Source organism: Hypomesus nipponensis, chromosome 19, assembly GCF_054491055.1.
Source record: "Hypomesus nipponensis isolate SF chromosome 19, ASM5449105v1, whole genome shotgun sequence".
NCBI lineage: Eukaryota > Metazoa > Chordata > Actinopteri > Osmeriformes > Osmeridae > Hypomesus > Hypomesus nipponensis.
This window is the reverse complement of record NC_140379.1, coordinates 19,982,501-19,987,500: the sequence shown is the minus strand read 5'-3', so window position 1 is coordinate 19,987,500 and position 5,000 is coordinate 19,982,501. Positions and strand designations below refer to the sequence as shown.

The 5,000-nt window shown below is 46.9% G+C and overlaps 14 non-coding genes and 4 pseudogenes across 14 annotated transcripts in view; all 18 read left to right on the top strand.

Annotated features, from left to right (window-relative positions):
* Window positions 1-107, top strand: part of LOC146248583 (5S ribosomal RNA) — a 119-nt gene extending 12 nt beyond the window's left edge. Inside the window, exon 1 of the ribosomal RNA XR_014732420.1 lies at window positions 1-107. This exon is cut by the window's left edge and continues 12 nt beyond it. This is a non-coding gene — a ribosomal RNA (5S ribosomal RNA).
* Window positions 108-281: 174 nt separating this feature from the next.
* Window positions 282-390, top strand: LOC146248582 (5S ribosomal RNA; annotated as a pseudogene).
* A 166-nt stretch (window positions 391-556) lies between these two features.
* Window positions 557-675, top strand: LOC146248581 (5S ribosomal RNA). The gene has a single exon (XR_014732419.1). It is a non-coding gene; the product is annotated as a 5S ribosomal RNA (ribosomal RNA).
* A 176-nt stretch (window positions 676-851) lies between these two features.
* LOC146248580 (5S ribosomal RNA) lies at window positions 852-970 on the top strand. The gene has a single exon (XR_014733904.1). It is a non-coding gene; the product is annotated as a 5S ribosomal RNA (ribosomal RNA).
* A 184-nt stretch (window positions 971-1,154) lies between these two features.
* On the top strand, window positions 1,155-1,273 carry LOC146248579 (5S ribosomal RNA). Its single transcript, XR_014732418.1, has one exon. It is a non-coding gene; the product is annotated as a 5S ribosomal RNA (ribosomal RNA).
* A 188-nt stretch (window positions 1,274-1,461) lies between these two features.
* LOC146248578 (5S ribosomal RNA) lies at window positions 1,462-1,581 on the top strand. Its single transcript, XR_014733980.1, has one exon. It is a non-coding gene; the product is annotated as a 5S ribosomal RNA (ribosomal RNA).
* A 178-nt stretch (window positions 1,582-1,759) lies between these two features.
* On the top strand, window positions 1,760-1,878 carry LOC146248577 (5S ribosomal RNA). Its single transcript, XR_014733903.1, has one exon. It is a non-coding gene; the product is annotated as a 5S ribosomal RNA (ribosomal RNA).
* A 182-nt stretch (window positions 1,879-2,060) lies between these two features.
* On the top strand, window positions 2,061-2,179 carry LOC146248576 (5S ribosomal RNA). Its single transcript, XR_014733592.1, has one exon. It is a non-coding gene; the product is annotated as a 5S ribosomal RNA (ribosomal RNA).
* Window positions 2,180-2,349: 170 nt separating this feature from the next.
* On the top strand, window positions 2,350-2,468 carry LOC146248575 (5S ribosomal RNA). The gene has a single exon (XR_014732417.1). It is a non-coding gene; the product is annotated as a 5S ribosomal RNA (ribosomal RNA).
* Window positions 2,469-2,640: 172 nt separating this feature from the next.
* Window positions 2,641-2,749, top strand: LOC146248574 (5S ribosomal RNA; annotated as a pseudogene).
* A 174-nt stretch (window positions 2,750-2,923) lies between these two features.
* Window positions 2,924-3,032, top strand: LOC146248573 (5S ribosomal RNA; annotated as a pseudogene).
* A 166-nt stretch (window positions 3,033-3,198) lies between these two features.
* Window positions 3,199-3,317, top strand: LOC146248572 (5S ribosomal RNA). The gene has a single exon (XR_014732416.1). It is a non-coding gene; the product is annotated as a 5S ribosomal RNA (ribosomal RNA).
* Window positions 3,318-3,493: 176 nt separating this feature from the next.
* On the top strand, window positions 3,494-3,612 carry LOC146248571 (5S ribosomal RNA). The gene has a single exon (XR_014733902.1). It is a non-coding gene; the product is annotated as a 5S ribosomal RNA (ribosomal RNA).
* A 186-nt stretch (window positions 3,613-3,798) lies between these two features.
* On the top strand, window positions 3,799-3,917 carry LOC146248570 (5S ribosomal RNA). The gene has a single exon (XR_014732414.1). It is a non-coding gene; the product is annotated as a 5S ribosomal RNA (ribosomal RNA).
* A 170-nt stretch (window positions 3,918-4,087) lies between these two features.
* LOC146248569 (5S ribosomal RNA) lies at window positions 4,088-4,206 on the top strand. The gene has a single exon (XR_014732413.1). It is a non-coding gene; the product is annotated as a 5S ribosomal RNA (ribosomal RNA).
* A 172-nt stretch (window positions 4,207-4,378) lies between these two features.
* Window positions 4,379-4,497, top strand: LOC146248568 (5S ribosomal RNA). Its single transcript, XR_014732412.1, has one exon. It is a non-coding gene; the product is annotated as a 5S ribosomal RNA (ribosomal RNA).
* Window positions 4,498-4,669: 172 nt separating this feature from the next.
* Window positions 4,670-4,788, top strand: LOC146248567 (5S ribosomal RNA). The gene has a single exon (XR_014732411.1). It is a non-coding gene; the product is annotated as a 5S ribosomal RNA (ribosomal RNA).
* A 174-nt stretch (window positions 4,789-4,962) lies between these two features.
* Window positions 4,963-5,000, top strand: part of LOC146248566 (5S ribosomal RNA) — a 109-nt pseudogene continuing 71 nt past the window's right edge.

Below are 5,000 nucleotides of genomic sequence, written 5' to 3'. Positions count from 1 at the left end.
ACCAGCCTGGCAACGCCCGATCTCGTCTGATCTCGGAAGCTAAGCAGGGTCGGGCCTGGTTAGTACTTGGATGGGAGACCGCCTGGGAATACCAGGTGCTGTATGCTCTTTTGCTCATTCACTTAGAAACTGAAATCTTGCAATATGCACAAGTAGTCCTTCATGAAAGGGGCTGGAAGCTGTTTTCATTTTGACACGAGAGAGAGAGAGAGAGAGACTACCTTGCATTGTCAATTGCTAAATCTGTATATGGATAAGTAGCCTATGGTTGTCAACTTATTTCGTACGGCCATACCAGCCTGGCAACGCCTGATCTCGGAAGCTAAGCAGGGTCGGGCCTGGTTAGTACTTGGATGGGAGACCGCCTGGGAATACCAGGTGCTGTATGCTCTTTTGCTCATTCACTTAGAAACTGACATCTTGCAATATGCACAAGTAGTCCTTCATGAAAGGGGCTGGAAGCTGTTTTCATTTTGACACGAGAGAGAGAGACCACCTTGCATTGTCAATTGCTAAATCTGTATATGGATAAGTAGCCTATGGTTGTCAACTTATTTCGTACGGCCATACCAGCCTGGCAACGCCCGATCTCGTCTGATCTCGGAAGCTAAGCAGGGTCGGGCCTGGTTAGTACTTGGATGGGAGACCGCCTGGGAATACCAGGTGCTGTATGCTCTTTTGCTCATTCACTTAGAAACTGAAATCTTGCAATATGCACAAGTAGTCCTTCATGAAAGGGGCTGGAAGCTGTTTTCATTTTGACACGAGAGAGAGAGAGAGAGAGAGACCACCTTGCATTGTCAATTGCTAAATCTGTATATGGATAAGTAGCCTATGGTTGTCAACTTATTTCGTACGGCCATACCAGCCTGGCAACGCCCGATCTTGTCTGATCTCGGAAGCTAAGCAGGGTCGGGCCTGGTTAGTACTTGGATGGGAGACCGCCTGGGAATACCAGGTGCTGTATGCTCTTTTGCTCATTCACTTAGAAACTGAAATCTTGCAATATGCACAAGTAGTCCTTCATGAAAGGGGCTGGAAGCTGTTTTCATTTTGACACGAGAGAGAGAGAGAGAGAGAGAGAGAGAGACTACCTTGCATTGTCAATTGCTAAATCTGTATATGGATAAGTAGCCTATGGTTGTCAACTTATTTCGTACGGCCATACCAGCCTGGCAACGCCCGATCTCGTCTGATCTCGGAAGCTAAGCAGGGTCGGGCCTGGTTAGTACTTGGATGGGAGACCGCCTGGGAATACCAGGTGCTGTATGCTCTTTTGCTCATTCACTTAGAAACTGAAATTTTGCAATATGCACAAGTAGTCCTTCATGAAAGGGGCTGGAAGCTGTTTTCATTTTGACACGAGAGAGAGAGAGAGAGAGAGAGAGAGAGAGAGACCACCTTGCATTGTCAATTGCTAAATCTGTATATGGATAAGTAACCTATGGTTGTCAACTTATTTCGTACGGCCATACCAGCCTGGCAACGCCCGATCTCGTCTGATCTCGGAAGCTAAGCAGGGTTCGGGCCTGGTTAGTACTTGGATGGGAGACCGCCTGGGAATACCAGGTGCTGTATGCTCTTTTGCTCATTCACTTAGAAACTGAAATCTTGCAATATGCACAAGTAGTCCTTCATGAAAGGGGCTGGAAGCTGTTTTCATTTTGACACGAGAGAGAGAGAGAGAGAGAGAGACCACCTTGCATTGTCAATTGCTAAATCTGTATATGGATAAGTAGCCTATGGTTGTCAACTTATTTCGTACGGCCATACCAGCCTGGCAACGCCCGATCTTGTCTGATCTCGGAAGCTAAGCAGGGTCGGGCCTGGTTAGTACTTGGATGGGAGACCGCCTGGGAATACCAGGTGCTGTATGCTCTTTTGCTCATTCACTTAGAAACTGAAATCTTGCAATATGCACAAGTAGTCCTTCATGAAAGGGGCTGGAAGCTGTTTTCATTTTGACACGAGAGAGAGAGAGAGAGAGAGAGAGAGACTACCTTGCATTGTCAATTGCTAAATCTGTATATGGATAAGTAGCCTATGGTTGTCAACTTATTTCGTACGGCCATACCAGCCTGGCAACGCCTGATCTCGTCTGATCTCGGAAGCTAAGCAGGGTCGGGCCTGGTTAGTACTTGGATGGGAGACCGCCTGGGAATACCAGGTGCTGTATGCTCTTTTGCTCATTCACTTAGAAACTGAAATCTTGCAATATGCACAAGTAGTCCTTCATGAAAGGGGCTGGAAGCTGTTTTCATTTTGACACGAGAGAGAGAGAGAGACCACCTTGCATTGTCAATTGCTAAATCTGTATATGGATAAGTAGCCTATGGTTGTCAACTTATTTCGTACGGCCATACCAGCCTGGCAACGCCCGATCTCGTCTGATCTCGGAAGCTAAGCAGGGTCGGGCCTGGTTAGTACTTGGATGGGAGACCGCCTGGGAATACCAGGTGCTGTATGCTCTTTTGCTCATTCACTTAGAAACTGACATCTTGCAATATGCACAAGTAGTCCTTCATGAAAGGGGCTGGAAGCTGTTTTCATTTTGACACGAGAGAGAGAGAGAGAGACCACCTTGCATTGTCAATTGCTAAATCTGTATATGGATAAGTAGCCTATGGTTGTCAACTTATTTCGTACGGCCATACCAGCCTGGCAACGCCTGATCTCGGAAGCTAAGCAGGGTCGGGCCTGGTTAGTACTTGGATGGGAGACCGCCTGGGAATACCAGGTGCTGTATGCTCTTTTGCTCATTCACTTAGAAACTGAAATCTTGCAATATGCACAAGTAGTCCTTCATGAAAGGGGCTGGAAGCTGTTTTCATTTTGACACGAGAGAGAGAGAGAGAGAGACTACCTTGCATTGTCAATTGCTAAATCTGTATATGGATAAGTAGCCTATGGTTGTCAACTTATTTCGTACGGCCATACCAGCCTGGCAACGCCTGATCTCGGAAGCTAAGCAGGGTCGGGCCTGGTTAGTACTTGGATGGGAGACCGCCTGGGAATACCAGGTGCTGTATGCTCTTTTGCTCATTCACTTAGGAACTGACATCTTGCAATATGCACAAGTAGTCCTTCATGAAAGGGGCTGGAAGCTGTTTTCATTTTGACACGAGAGAGAGAGACCACCTTGCATTGTCAATTGCTAAATCTGTATATGGATAAGTAGCCTATGGTTGTCAACTTATTTCGTACGGCCATACCAGCCTGGCAACGCCCGATCTCGTCTGATCTCGGAAGCTAAGCAGGGTCGGGCCTGGTTAGTACTTGGATGGGAGACCGCCTGGGAATACCAGGTGCTGTATGCTCTTTTGCTCATTCACTTAGAAACTGAAATCTTGCAATATGCACAAGTAGTCCTTCATGAAAGGGGCTGGAAGCTGTTTTCATTTTGACACGAGAGAGAGAGAGAGAGAGAGACCACCTTGCATTGTCAATTGCTAAATCTGTATATGGATAAGTAGCCTATGGTTGTCAACTTATTTCGTACGGCCATACCAGCCTGGCAACGCCCGATCTTGTCTGATCTCGGAAGCTAAGCAGGGTCGGGCCTGGTTAGTACTTGGATGGGAGACCGCCTGGGAATACCAGGTGCTGTATGCTCTTTTGCTCATTCACTTAGAAACTGAAATCTTGCAATATGCACAAGTAGTCCTTCATGAAAGGGGCTGGAAGCTGTTTTCATTTTGACACGAGAGAGAGAGAGAGAGAGAGAGAGAGAGAGACTACCTTGCATTGTCAATTGCTAAATCTGTATATGGATAAGTAGCCTATGGTTGTCAACTTATTTCGTACGGCCATACCAGCCTGGCAACGCCCGATCTCGTCTGATCTCGGAAGCTAAGCAGGGTCGGGCCTGGTTAGTACTTGGATGGGAGACCGCCTGGGAATACCAGGTGCTGTATGCTCTTTTGCTCATTCACTTAGAAACTGAAATCTTGCAATATGCACAAGTAGTCCTTCATGAAAGGGGCTGGAAGCTGTTTTCATTTTGACACGAGAGAGAGAGAGAGACCACCTTGCATTGTCAATTGCTAAATCTGTATATGGATAAGTAGCCTATGGTTGTCAACTTATTTCGTACGGCCATACCAGCCTGGCAACGCCCGATCTCGTCTGATCTCGGAAGCTAAGCAGGGTCGGGCCTGGTTAGTACTTGGATGGGAGACCGCCTGGGAATACCAGGTGCTGTATGCTCTTTTGCTCATTCACTTAGAAACTGAAATCTTGCAATATGCACAAGTAGTCCTTCATGAAAGGGGCTGGAAGCTGTTTTCATTTTGACACGAGAGAGAGAGAGAGAGACTACCTTGCATTGTCAATTGCTAAATCTGTATATGGATAAGTAGCCTATGGTTGTCAACTTATTTCGTACGGCCATACCAGCCTGGCAACGCCCGATCTCGTCTGATCTCGGAAGCTAAGCAGGGTCGGGCCTGGTTAGTACTTGGATGGGAGACCGCCTGGGAATACCAGGTGCTGTATGCTCTTTTGCTCATTCACTTAGAAACTGAAATCTTGCAATATGCACAAGTAGTCCTTCATGAAAGGGGCTGGAAGCTGTTTTCATTTTGACACGAGAGAGAGAGAGAGAGACTACCTTGCATTGTCAATTGCTAAATCTGTATATGGATAAGTAGCCTATGGTTGTCAACTTATTTCGTACGGCCATACCAGCCTGGCAACGCCCGATCTCGTCTGATCTCGGAAGCTAAGCAGGGTCGGGCCTGGTTAGTACTTGGATGGGAGACCGCCTGGGAATACCAGGTGCTGTATGCTCTTTTGCTCATTCACTTAGAAACTGAAATCTTGCAATATGCACAAGTAGTCCTTCATGAAAGGGGCTGGAAGCTGTTTTCATTTTGACACGAGAGAGAGAGAGAGAGAGACTACCTTGCATTGTCAATTGCTAAATCTGTATATGGATAAGTAGCCTATGGTTGTCAACTTATTTCGTACGGCCATACCAGCCTGGCAACGCCTGATCTCGG